Source organism: Lissotriton helveticus, chromosome 7, assembly GCF_964261635.1.
Source record: "Lissotriton helveticus chromosome 7, aLisHel1.1, whole genome shotgun sequence".
Lineage (NCBI taxonomy): Eukaryota > Metazoa > Chordata > Amphibia > Caudata > Salamandridae > Lissotriton > Lissotriton helveticus.
The window spans coordinates 1,654,411,694-1,654,435,134 of record NC_136068.1 but is presented as its reverse complement, the minus strand read 5'-3'; positions in this window follow the sequence as shown (position 1 = coordinate 1,654,435,134).

Genomic DNA, 23,441 nt, shown 5'->3' with positions numbered 1-23,441 from the left:
GTACAACTCCTTCGAATGCCTAGCCACCAACATTATCACCAGTAACAATAATTCACTACTCTGTCATCTCCTATACCACCCTCCTGGCAACACCCCCTCGTTCATGGAACACTTCTCAGACCTGGTCGCCCACTGCTCTCTACGAGACAGCAACAACCTAATTCTCGGAGACCTCAACATGCACTGGAATGATTTAAACAGCGCACCAATACAAAACCTGAACGAACTATTACAGAGCAACGACCTCACCCAGTACTGCTCAGAAGAAACCCACAACAAAGGTGCAATTCTGGATGCCATCATCGCCCGCCATAACGTAATCACATTAGACCGCATCCTACCTGTCGACTGGTCAGACCACCACTTAATCTTATTCCGCATCTCCCAACCGATCATGCGCCAACCTCCCATCCAAGACCCTCCCACATGGACAAGAAACCTAACACAGATCAACATGGATGACCTGGAAGAAAAAATAACCACTCTCCTCCCCACCCCCCAGGTTGGTCTCTCCACAACAGACGTATCCCACTACAACACAACCATGTCCTCTATCCTAGACCAACTTGCCCCCCTGAAACTGAAAAAATCCAGGAACATCCCCTCCAGATCCTGGTTCAACAAGGACATTAACGACGAAAGGAGGCAGCTTAGATCCACAGAACGTCTATGGAGAAAGGATCCCTCTGCTAACCTCTGCGAAAAACTCAAAACTGCAAGAAGAGTGTACAAAAAACATATCATTAAGGAAAAAACCAGTTTCTTCTGCACCGCCCTCGACAATGCGAAAAACAGGCCAAAAGAACTCTTTAACATCATCAAGCAGCAAACCTCCAAACCCTCTTCAACCCCAGTGCAGGCCTCCAAAGTTCTATGCGACAACTTCGCAACCTTCTTCAACGAAAAAATCAACAAGATCGAGCAATCACTCGGCACCATCCTCAATCACGCCTCTAAAAACTCAACCCCAGCAATTGAAACCACCTCTAGCTTGCGTCCCACTAAAACCTGGAGAACCTTCGACCTCGTACCTGTAGCTGAGATTCTCAATCTAATCTCCTCCTCCAAACCCTCTTCACACATCCTCGACCCTGTACCCTCTCAACTGACCAAAAAGCTGAAACTCTCCCTCGCACCACGATGGTGCGAAATCATAAACAGTTCCTTAAAAACTGGCATCATACCAGATTGTCTCAAAGTCGGACAAGTCACACCTTTACTCAAAAAGCCTGGCCTAGACCCCAACGACCTGAACAACTTCAGACCGGTTTCCAATCTCCCCTTCCTAGCCAAACTCCTCGAAAAATGCGTTCTCCAGCAACTGAATCGGCACCTGGACAATATCAACCTGCTAGACCAACACCAATCAGGCTTCAGAAAAGGATGTAGCACTGAAACTGCGATCCTTAACATCGTGGATGACATCCTCAAATCCCTTGACTCTGACCAATGTTGCCTACTCATTCTCCTAGACCTCTCGGCAGCCTTCGACACTGTGGATCACAATCTTCTCATCAAGGCTCTCAAAGACCGAGTAGGTGCAGACGAGGTGGTCCTTCAATGGTTCTCTTCCTTCTTTCATGGTCGCTCCCAAAGGATAAAAATCAAATCCTTTACATCCGACCCACTCCCCGTCAACAGAGGCGTCCCCCAAGGCTCAGTACTCTCTCCTCAACTGTTCAACATATACATGGAACCCCTCACAACCATCCTACAAAAAGCCAACATACCCTTCCACCTATATGCTGACGACACCCAGATCTACCTGGAAACCTCCTCCATTAATGACATCCTAAGACTCAACAACACTCTCAAAGAAGTTCAACAATGGCTTGCCACAAACCACCTTAAACTTAATCATGAAAAAACCGAAATCCTCCTTATCTCCAACAAAGATGAAAACCCGCAAATCAGAGAGTGGCTGAAAGCTATAGATGCTCTCAATGGCAATCTCACCCTGGCTAACTCAGTAAAATCTCTAGGAATCACCCTCGACCAAAAACTAACCATGACAAATCACATCATGACCTCTGCCAAGAGTGCCTTCCTTAATTTGAAGCTCCTCAACAAAATCAAACCTTTCATCCCACCCACGGACCTTAAGCAAGCCACCCAATCACTGGTGTTATCTAGACTGGACTATGGGAATGCAGTTCTCTCCGGTACAGCTCTCTCCCGCCTAGCCCCACTCAAAACAACTCTCAACGCGGCTGCCAGAATGGTCACCGGAGTAAAAAAGTACGACCACTTATCTCCCGCACTCAGAGAACTAAAATGGCTCCCAGTGGAATTGCGTGCCAACTTCAGAACCGCCTGCCTTACTCACAAAGCCTTACACACAGGGAAACCAGAATACCTGGCCTCCAAGCTCAAGAAAGCCGGCCAGTCAAGAAACCTTAGGAGCTCCAACACCCTCCTACTAATCCCTCTGAAAACACGCAAGCAAAAAACTGCAGCTCGTTCTTTCGCAGGAAACGCACCCAAAATATGGAACTCCATCCCGGTTGACATCAGGACTACTCCCTCCTTCATAACATTCAAAAGACTCCTAAAAGACTTATACCTCAACCGTACCTTCCCAAACTGAAATCCAAAGTGCACAAGCTGACACCTTGCTGCCAACAGACAATTGCTCCAACATTCCCATCCTCATCCACGCCCCTTAACCCCCTACACTCCTCCACTCACGGAGGGAAACGGAGCTCAGGACTTTACCCTCGGATCAAACTACATCGGAACCACTCTACCTCAATGTGCTCCGAGGGACGCACAGCACACTGGAACTTTTGATCACTTACGCTTTCTTGTTCCTCTTTTATGTGTTTTTCTACTCGCTGTAAAGCGCTCTGATACCTTCGGGTCTGGCTAGCGCTATATAAAACCTCTTAAATAAATAAATAAATAAATAAATATTTTAATAGTGGACTTTTTTAAACTCAAACTAACAAAAATCTCACTTTTAATAAAAAATAAATGGAAACATACGCTCTGCTGCAATCTTTCTCTTTATAATTGCATTGAGAGTGTAGTACCTTATATGGTCAAAAGAGGTCCTTTTACAACTCCACAGGGACACCTAGTAACAGCCTATTCTACTATACCCTTTCCTTTCTTTGTGGATTTTCTTTTATTACTCATGATACCGCTGGGATATTTGTTGATAAAAAAATAAGAGTCAAAGAAACTTTATTATTTGCAAACACCAATATGTCAAACTTTCAGAAATGTGAGACCTATTGCATTTCAAATGCTTGTTCTTTAATGCTTTAGGCTGAGCTTTTGTCTGAGGATTTTTCCTTTCCTGCGACTTGACCTTGCTAGATTGGAGTGTCAACGAGAAAATAGGTTTCGACTAAAACAGAAAAGAGAACATTTGCCTTAAAAAAATTAAATGGTGGTGTCATGAATCATCAATGGCGTTCATTGGAAGGTTCTGGAGATTGATGATCTATTGGCTGATGGACCTAGATATGTTAAGAATGTTAAGCGATTAAGTGGAAGACAAATGGCTGATTATTTTATCTTTCATAACCATGTAAAGTTATCTTTCAGGTATCCCAGAGCACAGTTGATCAAGGTGTTGCCATCAACACATACTTATGACATTACACAATCCCTCGTGCGATCCTTCTGGAATACCCTATTTCATGTTTAAAATCATACCCTCTTTGGTGGTTCTTGGTTCATTAATTTATTCCACATTTCTACGAAGGTTGGTAAAATCACTATTGCTATGGCAAGACTTACATTGATTACTGTCCAGCTGGATCTCTAACTTCATACTAGCATATTTAGGGGTCCATTAGGATGGCAGACGGATCGCCACCGCCATGCAGGCGGTGGCGATCCGTCCGCCATCCTAGCCGCCCGCCACCTTTCTTTCCCCCGCCATATTACAATGCCGGGGGGACCGTGGCGGAGGGGAAGACCGTCCACCGCTTTTCCGCCGCGGTCGCCTTGCGACCGCGGCGGAAAAGGCCTGATATGGTGGCGGTGTCTATGAGACATCGCCAGCCATATTAGGATGGCTTGGGAGGAATGCCTTTCCGTGGCATATGGCAAAAAGGCATACGGTTCCTGCTTTGGGGGCCCGTTGCGGGCCCCGAGGGTGAAGGGGGGTGGGGGGTGCACATGGGGGGTACCTATGGTACCCCCCTGCGTTTCACAGCACAACATGGCAGGCACCGCGCGGTGCCTGTCATGTTGTGCTGTGAAACGCACAACAAGCATTTTTCACATTGCGGCGGCCGGTGCTTTAAGCACCGTCCGCCGCAATGTTAAAAATGCGGGATGCACCCGCCACTGTGGCAGGTGCATCCTAATTGGGGGCACGGTTCCTCTGCCCTTGTGGCGGACGGTACCGGCCCCCGACAGGATGGCGTACGGACTTTGTCCGTCCGCCATCCTAATGGACCCCTTAATTAGTTGAAGAAATTGACTGATGCAAAGTTATCAAGGTGGAGTCAGGAAGAACTGTTCAACAGTATATGTTTTAGGGATTTTGGCCACGAAGTACACTGTCTTCTGAAACATAATAGCTTCTTTCGTGCACTGTGGGATGCAGGGCTCATTTTTATTGTATTGCTAAGCTTAAGTATCAGTAAAAATGGAACACGATCAACGCTAACCCAGATATTCTATTGTTGTTCACTGTCATATGTCCTTGTACCCTGCCAGCAGCTAGTCACGCTTACATCTTTGGGGAAAACCACAGATCTTCCCCATTGGGGAACCCTATACTATTATTGGATTTTGTTTGCAAAGGACTATCTGAAACGTATAGTGCCCTAAGTAACCATTCTTTAGCTTGGAACATATCATGCTGTACGCCATATGGAAATAGGAACTGTGAGCTTGATTTAGGAGCACCCCCATTGTTAAACTAAATATTTCCATTAGCAACAACATATGCTTGGCACGCTACACCTTCAGAACAAACATGGAACCACGAAGGAAGGATTATCCCTACTGATCATTGGATAAAGTCTCGAACAGCCTTTCCGACAGACTACAGCCTAAAAGTAGCAATTATACACAGCAATGTATAGGTATTGGGACTGCTAATAGTGCAAGTGAAGTGAGTCCATAGAAAACTATGGATGCGTGATTTCTTGCAAAGTACCTGTTGATGCAACAAAAATCACCAAGCCAAACAGCTGCAACAATTAGAAGCTTTGAAAAAAAATTAGATGCGAGGTTCCTGAGACCTTCGTGGATGTGATGCAACAGTTCCCCTGTACACAGAGGAGTGATGCATTGGGTCTGGTCTGTAGGGGGAAGCAATGCGCTGATTCTGAGATGACTCAGGTACACGATTGATGCGTTGGGAAAACTTGCCACACAGGGATGATGCATGGAAATCCAAGATACGTTGACAAACGATGCGGTGGCGGCTTGCGGCGCTGTGTCGACCTTTTCAATTGCGATAGCTCGATGCGTCAATTCTTGCCGCGGCGACAGGCACTGTTTCGGTTTGGCAGTGGCACAGTGATGCGAGAGCACCACGGCATTGCGTCTGAACTGTTGCAAGAAGAGCGATCTGTCGATTTCCTTGTTGTTGCGTGGCTTTTTCAGCTCCAAACAGCAGAAACAACCTCCAGAGGCCCAAGATAGACACAGGCACCTCTTGCCAGGTCAGAACTCCAAGCAAGAAAGTTCAGGAGAGCTGGGGGTGAAGCCTTTGTGTTCCTGAGACTTCAAAACAGGAGGCAAGCTCAACTGAAGCCCTTGGAGACTTTTTTCAAGCAGGCGACACAGCACACAGCAAAGTCCTTCTCTTTCTTTGGCAGAAACAGCAACTGCAGGCCAACCTCAGACACACAGCAAAGAGGAGCACTTCTCCTCAGTTTCTCCAGCTCTTCTCCTCAGGAAAGGTTCCTCTTGATTCCAGAAGTAGTCTAAAGTTCAGGGGTTTTAGGTCTAATACTTATTATTACCCAAAATGTCTTTCTTCTCTTTGTGCAAGTGTCTCTGAGATTAAAACTGTTGGGTCTTTAAATATTCTCCCTAGGACCCCCTCTCTCTCCCTCTCCGGGAGCTGAGCAATGTGTGACAATTGTCTCTGAGCCCAGTCCAAACCCGATCTGTCCTTTCTTGTGCAGCTGCCCGGCAGGAGGTGGAGACAGCATTGTGTAAGGCAGACAGGCCCCATTCAGGTGCAAGGGAAATATCCTCCTACCTCTCTAAATGCAGACCCGGCCTGTTCAGGTGCTATTGTGAACTCCTCCCCCTACTCTGAATGCAGCCCAGGTCTATTCAGCCCAGACCTGACTCATTCAGGAAAGGCAGGACACACATCAACCCCCGGGGGCTGTCTGAGAGAGTGCACCTCCTCATCCCTTCAACTCCGAAACCAGACAGACAATACACAAACAGACAGAGGCACAAAGAATGGTTAAACAAGAAAATGCCTACTTTCTCTGTTGTTTTTGCATTTGTCACCCCGAGTGTGATGGGTATGCTCAGACGTGAGTCCCATGCTCTCCACACCACTGGAGTCAAGCTATCCAGGCTGATGAAGGCTGATAGCCAGAAACCGGTACTTGGATGCTTGATTCCAGTCCAGGAAAGACATGGCTTGGCAGTTCGGGCTGGACTGTTCCCATGAGGCACAGGGTCAAGGCTGATTTGCATAAGGCCATGTCTGACCTGGAGTGGTGTGGCGTGCAAAAAAACGATGGATTTAGGCCCAGATCTCTGTACTGGGGTGAATGTATGACATTGTTCTGCATTCTGTCCATCAATTGTTGTTTTTGCATTTGTCACCCCGAGTGGGATGGGTATGCTCAGACGTGAGTCTCATGCTCTCCACACCACTGGAGTCAAGCTATCCAGGCTGATGAAGGCTTATAGCCAGAAACCAGTCCTTGGATGCTTGATTCCGGTCCAGGAAAGACATGGCTTGGCAGTTCGGGCTGGACTGTTCCCATGAGGCACAGGGTCAAGGCTGATTTGCATATGGCCATGTCTGACCTGGGGTGGTGTGGAGTGCAAAAAAACGATGGATTTAGGCCCAGATCTCTGTACTGGGGTGAATGTATGACATTGTTCTGTATTCTGTCCATCAATTGTTGTTTGTGCATTTGTCACCCCGAGTGGGATGGGTATGCTCAGACGTGAGTCCCATGATCTCCACACCACTGGAGTCAAGCTATCAAGGCTGATGAAGGCTGATAGCCAGAAACCGGTCCTTGGATGCTTGATTCTGGTCCAGGAAAGACATGGCTTGGCAGTTCGGGCTGGACTGTTCCCATGAGGCACAGGGTCAAGGCTGATTTGCATATGGCCATGTCTGACCTGGGGTGGTGTGGAGTGCAAAAAAGCAATGGATTTAGGCCCAGATCTCTGTACTGGGGTGAATGTATGACATTGTTCTGCATTCAGCCCATCAATTGTTGTTTTTGCATTTGTCACCCCGAGTGGGATGGGTATGCTCAGACGTGAGTCCCATGCTCTCCACACCACTGGAGTCAAGATTTCCAGGCTGATGAAGGCTGATAGCCAGAAACCGGTCCTTGGATGCTTGATTCCGGTCCAGGAAAGACATGGGTTGGCAGTTCGGGCTGGACTGGTCCCATGAGGCACAGGGTCAAGGCTGATTTGCATGTGGCCATGTCTGACCTGGGGTGGTGTGGAGTGCAAAAAATCGATGGATTTAGGCCCAGATCTCTGTACTGGGGTGAATGTATGACATTGTTCTGCATTCTGCCCATCAATTGTTGTTTTTGCATTTGTCACCCCGAGTGGGATGGGTATGCTCAGACGTGAGTCCCATTCTCTCCACACCACTGGAGTCCAGCTATCCAGGCTGATGAAGGCTGATAGCCAGAAACCGGTCCTTGGATGCTTGATTCCGGTCCAGAAAAGACATGGCTTGGCAGTTCGGGCTGGACTGTTCCCATGAGGCACAGGGTCAAGGCTGATTTGCATATGGCCATGTCTGACCTGGGGTGGTGTGGAGTACAAAAAACAATGGATTAAGGCCCAGATCTCTGTACTGGGGTGAATGTATGACATTGTTTAGCATTCTGTCCATCAATTGTTGTTTTTGCATTTGTCACCCCGAGTGGGATGGGTATGCTCAGACGTGAGTCCCATGCTCTCCACACCACTGGAGTCAAGCTATCCAGGCTGATGAAGGCTGATAGCCAGAAACCGGTCCTTGGATGCTTGATTCCGGTCCAGGAAAGACATGGCTTGGCAGTTCGGGCTGGACTGTTCCCATGAGGCACAGGGTCAAGGCTGATTTGCATATGGCCATGTCTGACCTGGGGTGGTGTGGAGTGCAGAAAAACGATGGATTTAGGCCAAGATCTCTGTACTGGGGTGAATGTATGACATTGTTGTGCATTCTGTCCATCAATTGTTGTTTTTGCATTTGTCACACCGAGTGGGATGGGTTTGCTCAGACGTGAGTCCCATGCTCTCCACACCACTGGAGTCAAGCTATCCAGGCTGATGAAGGCTGATAGCCAGAAACCGGTCCTTGGATGCTTGATTCCGGTCCAGGAAAGACATGGCTTGGCAGTTCGGGCTGGACTGTTCCCATGAGGCACATGGTCAAGGCTGATTTGCATGTGGCCATGCCTGACCTGGGGTGGTGTGGAGTGCAAAAAAACGAAGGATTTAGGCCCAGATCTCTGCACTGGGGTGAATGTATGACATTGTTCTGCATTCTGTCCATCCATTGTTGTTTTTACTTTCTCAAAGTGGCATTTTCAAACACACAGTTTAAAAACCATCTTCATCAAAAGATGTGTCATTAAATTCTGAGTTCAGAGAGCCTAAACATTATGGGCCCGATTTACATAACTAACTTCAGACAAAATCCATTTTGGTATTCACAAAAGGCACTTACTAATTTTGGTATTCACAGAAGGCAATTACTCATTTCGGTATTCACAGAAGTTAGGACTCCTAACTTTAGGACTCCTAAATGCCTTCTGTGAATAATGAAAGTCTTAAGTTAGGATTCTCAGTTTAGGAGTCCTAACTCTTAAACTGAGAAAAATCCTGAGACTTTCGGTATTCACAGAAGGCATTTAGGAGTCCTAAAGTTAGGAGTCCTGACTTTACTACTCCTAAACTGAGAAAATCCTAACTTTAAGATTTTCGGTATTCACAGAAGGCATTTAGGAGTGCTAAAGTTAGGACTCCTAACTTCTGTGAATAAAAAAATGAGTAAGAGCCTTTAGTGAATACCAAAATGAGTAAGTGCATTCTTTGAATACCAAAATGGTAGTAAGTTTAGGGTTTTGTCTTAAGTTAGTTCTGTGAATCCGGCCCTATTTTTCTATCTTATCCCTATGGGAAGATATATTTGTAAAATGTTACAAAGCATTCCCCATTATGTCTTATGGGAACAGGTAGCCTTGCAAAAGAGAAAAACTAAAATGACAGTAATTCACTATCAGAGCATGCTACTCACATCAGGGCATGTTCTACCTTTCACATACACTGCACCCTGCCCACAGGCGTATCTAGGGCCTACCATAGGGGTGACTAACTTGTAAGAAAAGGGAAGGTTAGGGTCTGGTAAGTGGGTGTACTTGCCAAGTCAACATGGCAGGCAACAACTGCGCACAGATACTGCAGTGGCAGGTCTGAGTTACCTCTTCAGAGCTACTCATATGGGTGACACAATCAGTGCTGCAGGCCCACGAGTAGCATTTGATTTGCCTGGCACACCTAGTGCACGTTACTAGGGACTGACCAGTAAGTCAAATATCCCAATCATGGATAACCAATCATGTTCACAATTTACACAGAGAGCTTATGCACTGTAGCACTGGTCAGCAGTGGTAAAGTGCCCAGAGTCCTAAAATCAACAACAACAGGTCAGGAAAAAATAGGAGAAAGAAGGAAAATGTTTGGGGATAACCCTGAAAAAATAGCCAAGTCCAACACAACCTCCGTCCAGCCTAAAGCCAGGGTAGACCAATCCATACCTCGATTGCCTTCCCTGCTTCGGGCGATAGAACATGGAACCTATCCTGCAACAGCAAGTGTCTATTCTTGTTCTACGCCTTCCTGAACCTAGTTGGATCCCTCTAGCCATACTCTCAGGGCCCACTAAGCTGACCCATGCGGAACCCTTCTCCTCACTTGTAGCCCCCATATTTGCAGCGCCTAAACTTACTTTGCTCACAGAATTGTCCCAACAGGCAGACAGTACCCACATGGCCAACAGAGCGGTGTGACCCAGTCCAGCTCCGGGATGTGACTCTTGTACCCCTCCAAGGGGCAACTCTGTCCACTAGGACAGCAAGCCACAGTGGCCACTGACAACTGTCAGTGATGAGAGCCAGGCCTCATGCCTTGTAGGCCTCTCTAACCTCTGTGGCATCAGAAAGTGGGGGGCGGTAGCCCCAAGTGCCTGTCATCTTTAGTCCACTCTCCCTCCAGCCAAGTCAGGTACGGCCTCCTGACACTAGCCGATCAGCCATGGGTCTCTACCCTGTGGCTGGACAGGAGACGGGGTGGGCTCTCCCATACCCTGTTCCTCTCCATGGGGCTCTGCATACCCCTACTGGGAGCAGTCTCCCTCGATTCCAAAATTGTCAGGGTACCTGTGGCAGGTGTTCTGCACAATTCTCCCACCAGTTCAGGGGTACTATCCTGCAACTGGTACACCATCCTAGGGTCTGTACCCTGCGGCTAGACACAGTACTGTGGTGGGCTCTCCCACACCCGGTCCTCCCCCCTGGGGCTCTGCACCCTCCCACCTGGAGCAGTACCCCCAGAAGACAAACTGGTAGGGGCACTGTTGGTAGTCACCCCTTCCTCCAGGTCCGGGGGACACCCCAAACCTGGTCCTCCAACCCAGGGTCTGTACCCCTAGGGTGGGCCTGTGCCTGGTAACCCAGGACTTCCGGGGGAGTATACCAACCCCTCCAAAGGAAACCCACTCATGAGCTGTGCGAGAGTCTGCCTGGTGCAGGTATCCAGCCTCTTGTCCACCTGACAGGGCATGAGGATCCCCCAAACAAGAAGTGGCCTCACCAGGATCAGACCTGGGGTGCTCTGACCTCAGAACAGGCAACTCCTGACCTACTGGCCCTTCCACTGTGGGCTGCATCCTTCCTATACCCTTTTCACTGGACTCATGCACCCTCCCCAATGAAGCAGTGCTGCCAGACACCAGAACTGGTGGGATGATTGTTACAGCAGTCCCCCCCAGTTCACCAGAGACTTTGGGATCCCCCTCAGGAAATGGCCTCCTGGTACAGGCTAGGCCACCCTCCTGGTTTTCACTTATGGAATTTACCAGGCACTGGGACTGGGTTTCGGACACCTTGGACACAGCCCACTCCCACTCCTTCTCCTATGAGACAGGACGTGGGACCCTACACCCCTCCCACTACACTGGGACCTATCTGGGCTACCACAAACCTCTCCTACCTCACTTGGTTGGGGAAAACCTGAGCTACCGCCGACAGGATCACTCCCAAAAGCTTCTTCAGATGCTCCGGAACCCACCTAAAGTTCTACCTCCAGTGCAAGCTACCTGGGGTCAGAGAACTCACACTCCACCAGCTTTTGGCATAGGTCTGGAAAACAGGGACTTAAAATATGCTCTCCAACAATTGAATCAACAACTGAATAGGGGTGGGAGCACCGCTCTTTCCTTTAGGATCTCTCGGCAGCGTTTGATAAGGACAACCATGATGTGTTGGCTGACCGCCTCGTTCTGCTGGGAATCAGGGATAAGGGGCATCTCCTGCTTTACTCCTTCCTCTCCAATAGATCTCAAATGGCGGCTCACGATGCCTTTGTTTCCCAGGCTTTTTCACTCCCATGCGCAGTCGTTACTGAGGCCAGCTTTTTTTAACCTTTATGGTACTCCCCTGGCTAAGTTAATAGGAAGCTACGGTTTCACTGTGATGTCCTATGCAGATGACACGCAGATTGTAGTGTCAATCAATAGTTCGTCTACTAACACAGCATCTCAGTTCCATGACTGCATGGGCCACATAGGAAATTGGAGGTAGGATAATTGCCTAAAACTTAATTCATCATTAGCGGAAGTCATGCTCTTTGGCAATTCTCCCCTGATTTGGTCAGATAGCTGGTGGCCCTCTCATATGGCCCCCTTCCAACACCAGCTAACAAAGGAAAAACTCTGGTGGTCCTCTTTGACTCTAAACTGTCATTTGATACTCAGATTAATCATATCACATCCACATGTTTGTTTATTCTGAAAACTCTGAAAAAAGTACTCCAGTTCATCAAATTTTGAGTTAAGGAATACAGTGGTCACTGTGTTATTTGCATCTAGGCTGGACAACTGTAATGCCTTATTTACTAGTGCAACTAAGCGCAGCATACACAAACTACAGATGACCCAAAATGCTGCAGCAAGAGTCCTGTTTGGCCTTTCTCGCTATGACTCGGTCTCAAGTGCTCTCACAAAGTTACATTGGTTGCCCATTAGTAAACATATTCAATTCAAAGCGCTGTGTATAGCTTTCAAAGCCAATCATGGCCTTGGCCTGTGGCAGCTGTTGCAGTACTTTCAATCCTACATTCCAGGCAGACCACTCAGATCGACAGATAGTGGTAATATGATCATTCCCAAGGCATACACAGTAAAATGGGGAGGAAAAAGCTTTGTCTATACCACCACCAAACTTTGGAACTCCCTTCCTATTTCCCTAAAAAAAGAATCTAACTTTCTTAAATTCAGAAAGGCCCTAAAACCTGGCTATTTAGTGCACCTCATCCACAGTACCGCGGCCTGTATGCTTGTTTTCAGCGCCTACACACCTCTGGGTATACGTAGCGCTATATAAATTCTTCATTTCATTTCAATCACACAGCCCCATGCATGTTGTAACCAAGTTACCCTTTGCCTCATCACCCAGTGCCTCATACAAGTACCTCACATCACCCTCCTGAGACTGGCAAAACAGTGTCTGACTGTTTCTGTCACTAAACTTACACTCTTCTGGGCTGTCTCCAAACTCACATACCAAGGCTTCTACCATGGGGAAACACCTCTCCCTGCACCTCTCATCTAGAGTCAATAGAGTGTCCCTCCCACCACAAGGAATATGAACCCTTGTGCCAGTTCCCCAATCCACCTTAGGGACAGTGTGCACCACTGGAGCTACCTAATAACCCTGAACCCCTCGGTTTATGTCAACCCCCTCCTTCAAGTCAGGCACCACATCTCTAGGTGTGTGTACTTCTCCCTCAGTACTAGACACTAACCCTGGGCGTAGTGGGCGTAGTGGGGCTCCGCGGAGCTACGCGGAGAGGGCGAGAAGCTACGCCCACTCCCGCACTCCGCGTAGCCCCACTACGCACCTCCCTCCCGCTCTCCCCTACATACTTTATTTAAGCAATTACACTGATTAAAACAATTTTAAAGCACTTACCTTGTCCGGGGCTCGTCCGGGGCTCCCTCATTGAATAGCGTCCTTTCCTGGATACCAATGCGCATGCGCGGGCGGCCGCGCATGCGCATTTGTTTCCAGGAAAAGGACGCTATTCAAAGAGGGAGCCCCGGACGAGCCCCGGACAAGGTAAGTGCTTTAAAATTGTTTTAATCAGTGTAATTGCTTAAATAAAGTATCTAGTGGAGGGCGGGAGGGAGGCGGGTGGCGGCCGACTCGGCTACGCTCACGGAGTGGGCGTAGTGTTGCCGGCTACGCTGTCTACGCAAAATGCGTAGAAGGCAACACTACGCCTACTCCGTGGGCGTAGCCGAATCGGACGCCCAGGGTTACTAGACACTACATTTTTGCTGCCACTATCTGAGCTGGACTCCACCTTCTACCAAGCCAAGCTCACTTCATGAGCTACACACATGTCCTTTTTCTTAGACACTCCAGTCATCAAGCCTTCTGAGCTCCTCATCAAGCTCCCTCATTCTCAGTTCATGTGCCAAGATCAATTTCTTCACTTCCAAACCATAAGCATTCCTGCTCTCCTCTGCCTTTATTCTCATGACCTTTATCTCATGATCTCTGGCCCTTTGCTTTTTCTCCAAATACTCTTGAGAATAATTCCTGGACGACTGATTGCTGCCAGCCCTAGAGGCTGCTCTCCCAACAACAGGGAAATCCTGGGATCAGAAACAACCTTCTGACACCCCCCCATCCACATCTGCATCATCTTTATCACCAGCTTCTTTGGACTCCCACCAGGTCCCTAAGGCCTTCTGTAGCTCCTCCTGTCTAAAGGGATTCTTCATGGGACAACCACAGCTTTTACAGAATTGCTGAGTTGCTCGAACTTATAACTGCTTAACAAGTCAAAGTCAATCTCCAAATCTGCAACCTCACTTGCTGATTTACCATTCCTAGACATGATGGTGGATAACTGAAGTGTAAGATAAAAATGTAACCAAACATAAAGCACAGTATGTGGTTGCGTAGTGGTCTGCCCTAAACTAGCGATGTACACCAATCACTGTGGGTCAAGTACAAACACAAGTTCAAATCTTGACCGCTGACAACCAATTTTAGAAATAGGGGTCTGTAGTTGGCAGAGGTAGGTACCTTTGTCCAAATAGGAACCGTTGCTTCTATTCAGGGTAAGGGGAATACACACTTTAGATAACCTCTGCTCATCCCCTTGGTAGCCTGGCACGAGCAGACATACTTATCCCAAGGGCAATGTGTAAAGTATTTGTACAAACACTCACAATAACACAGTGATAACACCACAAATGGACACCACACTGGTTTAGAAAAATAAAGTATCTTTATCTAAACTTAACAAAACCAAAGCAACAAAAATCCAACATACAGTATTAAGGAAATTAACTGTAAAAAGGCTTTAGCAACTGAGTCCATAAAAAACTGTGGATGCGTGATTTCTTGCAAAGTACCTGTTGTTGTTACGAAATTCACCAAGCCAAACAGCCGCAGCGATGAGAAGTGTTGAAAAACAAAGAGAAGCATAGTTCCTGAGACCTTTGTGGATGTGATGCGACAGTTCCGCTGCACACAGGAGAGCAATGCGTCGGGTCCGGTCTGTAGCGGTAAGCGATGAGTCGATTCTGAGGCGACTCCAATCCGCTGTGATGCTTTGGGGAAAACTTGCCACACAGGGACGATGAGTGTAAATCCATGGATGCGTTGGTGATCGATGAGGCGGCGGCGAGTGGCGAGCGGCGCTGCGGCGACCATTTCAGCCACGATCCCTCGATGCGTCGATTCTTGTCGCAGTGACAAGCACTGCGTCAGTTTTGGCAGCGGCACGGTGATGCAGGAGATTCTTCTTGCACCACTGCGTTGCGCCTGAAAAACTGTTGCAAGAAGAGCGATGTGTCGATTTCCTTGTCGTTGCATTTCTTTTCCAGCTCCCAACAGCAGAAACATCCTCCAGAGGCTTAAGATAGTCACAGGCACCACTTGGCAGGTCAGCACTCCCAGCAAGGAAGTTCAGGGGAGCTGGGGTGAAGTCTTTGTGTTCCTGAGACTTCAAAACAGGAGGCAAGCTCTACTCAACCCCTTGGAGACTTTTCTAAAGCATGGGACACAGCACACAGCAAAGTCATTCTCCATTCTTTGGTAGACACAGAAACTGCAGGCCAACCCCAGACACACAGCAAGGGCAGTACTACTCCTCAGTTTCTCCAGCTCTTCTCTTCAGCAAAGGTTCCTCTTGATTCCAGAAGTAGTATAAAGTTCAGGGGTTTTAGGTCTAATACATATACCCCAAAATGTCTTTGTTCTCTTTGAACAAGGGTCTCTGAGCCCAGTCCAAACCAGTTCTGTCCTCTCTTGTGCAGCTGCCTGGCAGAAGGTGGAGACAGCATTGTGTAAGGCAGACAGGCCCTATTCAGGTTCAAGGGAAATCTCCTCCAACCACTCTAAATGCAGACTGGGCTTATTCAGGTGGTAGTGAGCACTCCTCCTCCTACTCTGAATGCAGCTCAGGTCTATTAATCCCAGCCCTGACTCATTCAGGAAAGGCAGGCCACACATCAACCCCCGGTGTCTGTCTGAGAGAATGCACCTTCTCAGCCCCTGTCTCTCCAAAACCAGACAATCAATACACAAACAGGCAGAGGTACAAAGAATGGTTAAACAAGAAAACGCCTACTTTCTAAAAGTTTCAAAAACTAGAGGGGTAAGGCCCATAGGACCGGGGCCAAGTAGGGCCGTAATAAATTAAAAACACGAAAAAGGGGGCCTGGCTCCATTTTGTCTTATGCTCCTATTACTTTAGAGCAACAAACAGAGTGCTACCTTTTCTGTTTGAATAGAAGTTTTATTAAACCATTCCTATTTTCGATTTCCACTGTTTTGTTTATCCAAAATGTTCAAATGCCTGAAAAATAGGGAGACACTCATTTTTCAAACGACATAACAACCCTTTTAACAATTCACAATGGACAAAATTACTATGGGTGGGCGGAATTTGCAAAATTCACTCTTGCAAACTATCGAGAAAATCTTAAAATTATCCGCGAACACGCAGAAATATCGTGAAAACGCGGACGTTTTTTTCCTGCCCGTTTGCGATATTTTCTGCGTGATCATGTCTCGCCAATCTACCCATGCGGTTGCTCATGGGCGCGGCCATCTTGTTTTCACTTGTCCCGCCCGCTCGTGACGCTTACTTCCTGTTCGGGAACGCTTTTACGTGTTCGCACCGCTTTTTGCGTGCTCGGGGAGAAAATATCGCGCAAACTTGCGCTCGTGGTCGCAATGGGCGCGGCCATCTTGTTTTTCACTCTGTTGATATGGTTCTGGGGCCTGATTTTCAATCCTCCCTCTATCTTTCCAATCCTTTGTTTCAAGACACTTTTTAAAATCTTTTTAATTTATTATCTCTCTGACTATTTTCCTGCTTCTATATTTTTGGGTTTTTGTCTACTTTTTGTGTGTTTTTGAGATACTTTTTCACTCTTTTTCTATTGCCTGCTATTTTAATTTCTTTTACATACTTTTAAAATTTTATTACCTTTTCTTTCCCGCCCGTCTCACTCTCTCTCTACCCCAGAACCATGTCCAAGGGTAGAGCTCGCTGCAGGAGCCAGAGCTGTGACTGCCTTCCTTGCAGAAGGCGGCGCCCACAAAGGGTGCAGGCACGGGCCTTATTTTGGGAGGTGGAGTTGGCTGCACTCATTTTCTTTGTGCAGCACCACCTCCCCTTAACCATGGTAGCAGGAGGCAGGCCTGAGTCCAGGTACGGGCTCCAGGAGCATCGGTAGCGGTGGGGGAAGGTGCCCCGGGCAGTGTTCCGCTGCTCTGGGGTCCGGCGAACCCAGGCCCAGTTGACGCACCGGTGGTCTGACATCATGGACCGGGAGCAGAACCTGCTGGACCTGCTAGAAGTGGAGGTCCCGGGTCTTGGTGAGTAACTATTTAATTATTACTACTTTGTGTCGGTTCTTCTGCTCAGTGTTATATAAGTATATTGCGAATATCTTTTTTTTCCCAACCAGCTAGAATGCTGCTGCTTACATTACAGGTTAATTACATTTAAAAGTCTTCTGTGATTGTTATGACACAGGTGTTCTTGTTATGTTATGTTATTAAATATTTTATAGCGCGCTCTGTAGAATGGTGTGCGGTGAGCAGAGAGGGGGACATATGGGTAATTAATCGGTAATATTAAACAGGTGAGTTTTTAGACCTTTTTTAAAGCATGAGATGGTCTGGGCTGCCCGCAGGTGGAGAGGGAGTGCATTCCAGGGTCTGGCAATCATCACCGAGATAGACTGACCTCCCAGCATGGTGAACTTAAATCTGGGCACAGCCATCCTGCACTGATTAGCAGCGATTGGGGACATAAAGAGAAAAGCGTTTTCTCAAGTATAGTGGCCCAAGCTGATGGATCGCTCGAAAGGAAAGGACCAATGCTTTAAAGGTAATACGCTGTGCCACCGGAAGCCAGTGGAGGCTACGCAGGTGAGGGCAAATGCTAGACCTCCTGGGCAGATTAAACAGGAGTCTTGCAACCGCGTTCTGAATCACCTGGAGCCGTTTGATCAGATAAGAGAATAAGCCACAGAACAGGGCATTCGCGTAATCCAGCCTGGAAAGAATGAGGCCGCGCGCCACTGTCTCTTTGGCCTCTCTTGTCAGAAGAGGAAAGAATCTGCGTAAAGCTTTGGGAGTTCCAAAGCAGGCACCAGTAAGTCTTTTAATATGGTCTTCAAACTTCAGATCATTTCCGAACCAGACCCCCAAATTCTTAGCAGGACCGCCCATGGAATTAGGGCAGGGAATGTCAGGAGGCCACAAAAGATTTTTAAAGTTGTCGGGGAAGGAACCATAGAAAGGGACTTCGGACTTGTCTTCGTTGCACTTAAGTTGGGCAAGCGCTAACCACCGGAAGACAGATGAAAGGCAGTGCTGAACAGCCGATGTATCCAAATTGTCCTCCGGCCAGGTGAACAAAAGTTGGGTATCATCGGCGTAGGCCATAATTTTAGCCCCCAAATGTTCGTCCAGGTAGATCAACGGAGTCAAATATACATTAAAGAGTAGGGGGCTGAGGGTAGACCCCTGCGGGACTCCAGTTGTGAGTTTTCTAGGGCGGGAGGCATACGGTAACAACCACACTTGTTGCGTCCTGTCATCAAGAAATGACGTCAGCCAATCGAGAGCAGTTCCGGTGATGCCAATAGCAGACAGCCTGGCAAGGAGAAGCCCGTGGGGCACCGTATCGAAGGTGGCAGAGAGGTCTAGTAAAATCAGAACCGCTCTGCCGCCTCCATCAAGGCACTCCCGAATCGCTTCTGAGATCTCCACCAGGGCAGTCTCGGTGCTGTAGGCTGCCCGGAACCCTGATTGAGCAGGGTGAAGGGCATGGGATGACTCAACAAAGTGGTCCAGTTGGTGAAAAACCATTTTTTCGCAGACTTTAGCCAGTGCCGGCAGCAGGGATATCGGCCGGTAACTTGAAGGGGCAGCAGGATCCAGCCTGGCCTTTTTTAGGAGCGGCAGTAGTTTGGCCTGCTTCCAGTCGGTCGGGACCATCGCAGTACAGAGGGAGAGGTTCACAATCTGGGTGACCTCTTTACATACCTTATCAGCCACCCCACCGAGAACCCTTGCCGGGCATGGATCCGTGGGTGACCCTGACTTCAAGGACTTAAGGATTGTCAGAATTTCTGTTTCGGCAGAGGGGGAGAAAACCGTGAGCTGATCGGCAGGCCTGGGCTCAGGGAGAGAAGGAAACAATGGTGAGGCCCTGTGGGAATCACAAACCACAGCCAGGTCCTCCTGGATTTTGGCAATTTTCTCTAAAAAAAAAGAGGGTAGCTCTTCACACCATTGTTCAGAAGCAGGCAGCATAGGTTGTGCAGCGCAGGAGGATAGAAAACTCTGGACGATAGAGAAAATTTCTTTATTGTTATTATTTGCTTTTTCAATCCTTCCAGCGTAGTAGCTACTCTTTTCTGTCCTAATCGCAGCATAGTAATCCTTATGTGCAGCTCGCAGGTCGATTTTTGCCTCTTGCAGATACGCTTGCCTCCACACCCTCTCAAGTTTCTTACAGCCTAATTTCAGTTCCCTGAGAGCGTGTGTAAACCCTTGTTTAGAGGGAGAAAAACGCATCCTACGGATGCCTCCCTGATTAACAGAGGCGGCTGCCCCCTGTTCCACCCATGTGTTGAAATTGCTGACAGCCTGGCCCACCTCCGAAGCCATACGAGGATGGTCTCGGGATAGGGAATCAGCCAGAGTGACTAGGTTTATCCTCCGAGGCTAAGCAGTTGAGAAGGTATCCCCTGCTCCCGTGGGTCTTTCCAAACGCCAGGAGAATCTTATCAACTCGTGGTCTGACCACGTCACTCTCTCGGGGTGTGATATAAGGATATCAAAGTTCGAGCATACCAAATCTAGTGGATGCCCTCCTACATGGGTGGAAAATGTAACCCATTGTTTCAGTTGAGCCAAGTTCAGAGCTTCGTCTAGGCGTCTGGTCTCTATGGTATCTAAGACATCTGCATGGATGTTGAAATCTCCTAGGAGGAGAAACTTAGAAAATCTCAAAGCACGGGGCACAATAAGCTCCTACAAGGCATCGATAAAGTGACCAGCATAACCTGGTGGCCGGTACACCAGCGTGCTTCCTAATGAGAAATGCGGGCTAAACCGTATGGAAAAATGAAGCAGCTCCGTGTCCCCTAAATCTCCCTTGGGCTCATAGGAGAAGATCCATTTAATCCTGTAGATCATGGCAACCCGCCCCCTCTACCGAGCAGGCGGTCTGCCCTCATTATCTTGAAGCCCCTAGGGACAGCTAGCTGCACTACTGGGGCGCAAGTGTCATTGAGCCATGTCTCAGTGATTAAGAAGATGTCCAACTGATTCTCCACCAAGAGCTCAAAGACATAGGCAGCGTGCTTGACCAAGGACCTAGCATTAATCAGCCCTGCTCTAATCTGAGTAGAGTCAATGTTACTCAATTTGGAGCAGCTGAGCGTAGGATGGAAATAAAATTTGCACAGTGAGCACGCTCTAGTTAGGCTGTCGACCACCCCCCAGAGGTTTCCCACATCGCAACTGAGCGTGTTTAGTACTAATAAATCCTCACATGAGTACCTTAATCTGGCAGCTTTTTGTAGCAGGCGCGAGTGGGCAGGGGGTCTGGCACTAGGCACGTCCGGTGCACGGACGGGCACAGACGGGCCCTCCTTTGGCGCTCCTTCGGCACGCAAACAGCGCGCCCGCTGCGCGCGACCGATGCGTGTCCTAGGGTGTATTACTATTTATAACACAAGCCCCTCCCCCAGCTAGACCGCTAACTTCTGCTGCGCTACTACTAAGTAATCTTACTTGTTTGCAACTTTGCGTTTGCGCTCGCTTAGCGTGATTATGGAAGAGTTTATTTTAGAGAAATTAAGTTACGTAATGCTATAGTGACTCTAGTCCTTAATTTGTCCTGTCACTAAGAGATAGGGGCAGATTGATACTTAGGTTTAGTTACTTTGTATGAGTTTGTAATTTTTTAGTGGTATGCGTGATGCCCCCTCTGTTATGTCACATGCTGCTAGTACCCTAGTCTTTATTAGAACCTTTTCTAGTTTGTTCAATGAGTGGTAATAGGCTTAGCACTAGCAGAACATCAGCATCAATCAATCAACCAAAAATTTGGTGTATACAAAAATGTAGTCATGTGTCCTCCATTTGACCATATGCATTGTTGAGGATTAAAAGAATTGGAAATGCATACTTTAATGTACAATTGAATTGGCACGCCTGGAATAGGTGGTACGTTTACTTAGGCTTAGTTAGTATTCTGGAATCAGAATGGAAGAGTGGATTAGTGTTGATAAATAGTAAGTAGTCGATCCGCGAATCCCCCGATACTACTTGTTGACCAGATGAGATCGGTCAATTTAGTTATTGCAATTGTAGTTTACATAAGTTTTGACCGTTCTTTAAAAATATTTTCTTTGATTGACACCGTTCATCAATGTTTGTTTCTTTCTTATATCTTTCCTGTTCAGCACCAAGGGGCAGGTATACAGGGGCGCAGTCGGTGGGAGAACACCAGCAGGAGGACACCAAAGCGGGCTCTTTTGCTGGCCCTAGTAAGTCTTCTTGTTTTTAATAATAATTCATCTTCCATAACTTTTACTGCACCATATTTTTCCCGAACTATTGTCTCCGTTTCCTAATGCTATTTTTCACCAACAATTATTCTTCGATCTGTACTGTTTCGAAAATCTTGTTATCCCTGCCTCTGCTATGATGACTCTCTGTACTACTACTATTAGTCCGTCTATACTGTAGTAGCTAAGCTTGCCCAGTTGGCCACTCTTTATTTAAAAGGAATAAAACTCAGATTCACCAGTAGCTCTAGCCATTGAGTCCAGTTCTTTGGGTCGTCCTCTTGTACTACTTCTAGTTGTATTGATCTTGAGTCTTTGTTATTCTTGAGGCTTTGACAATTCAAACTAACAAATGCCCAACCAGATGTATTACTATTTTGATATGATAGGACATACTACTACTGTTGTAGGAATTTTGCACATACAGAATTTTGCACAAGAAAATAGGATGTTGGTGATGGGAGGTTGGACCTTCCTTACACACCTCAATCAGAAGTTCAGAACCCACCACAATCCTCTGCCCGACTAGCTATAGTAGTGTCTTGTCATAACTATTAACTCTCGGAACCCTCCCCCCAAGATACCCAACAAGTAGACAACCCAGAACATAACACACCAAACCTCTCAGTCGTGGAAGCAATGCACATGCACACCCTTCCTTTTGCTCGCTCACTCGTGTAAGTTCACACCAAATACCATCAAGTCAATGTAAGTTCAAATTTTTTATTTTGAATTGACAAGCTCTGTACATTGGTCTATGATGCAGCACCAACAGGAAAATCAATAACATTAAAACAATAAACATTGTTACACTTACTTACAGTTGGGAAATAAATCATGATAACTGAACAGCGGTGGAAGCACCACCATCCCCTAGGTAGGAATATGGTTTATATAAATTTATAAATGAAGATGTCTGAGTGAATTCTGGGGACCCCTCACCTTAGAAGAACCTAGTACTGGTAGATGTTGCATCATAAGCTCTGCAAAGCTCTGGTTCGTAGAAGGGAATCTTCTGTCTGTAATGCGAAAAGTGAAATGGTACGCATTAGTATATTGCAGGAATTTCTCAACCGTGCCAAAAAGTGTAGCATTTATGGATAAGCAATCTGGACTAACAGTATACCAGAACTTTATACAAAAAGTGGCTTGTTAATGTTTTGGTTGACCTTGTAAGCAGCGCTTAGACAGTAGCAGTATGAGGTCATGTGGGCTCAAAGGTGTCTTATACAACAAGCTGCAAGGTAACGTCACATGTGAAAAAATAAAAAAACACAAAGGTAAAATGGTTGCATGGCTCGGGCTAACTAAGCAAAGGCTAGAATGACCCTAGGGACCATATATTACTACTAGTGTCTACTACCTTATTTGTACTAGTGATGTATGTTATATACTATTAACTCATTTTTCAATCTTGCTACTGACCAATAGGGAGAGGTGTATATGACGCCTAAAAAATGTGCAATGTTTTCTAGGTGCACTACCGAGCCAGCACCAGTGGTGGGCGGTGGTAAGATTCATAATCCTTAACTATTGACATTACACTCACTGCAAGGGTGTACTGTATGTATACTGTACTGTTGAGACTTACGGCCCCATTAGGATGGCGGGCGGATTGACCCCACCATCCCTGCAGATCCCCCGCCATATTACAATAGCTGGGGGGTCCGCGGCGGATAGAAACCGTCCGTCGGTTTTCCGCACAGTCGACATGTCGACTGGGCGGAAAAGGGTTCAATATGGTGGCGGTGTCTGAAACACACCGCCAGCCATATAATGTGCATTTTGGACTGCCACAGAAAGGCATGTGGAGTATGCTTGGGGGGCCTGTTGCGGGCCCCCATGGAGGGTACCTATGGTACCCCCTGCCTTTCAAAGCACAACGTGGCAGGCCCCGCGCCTGCCACGGCTT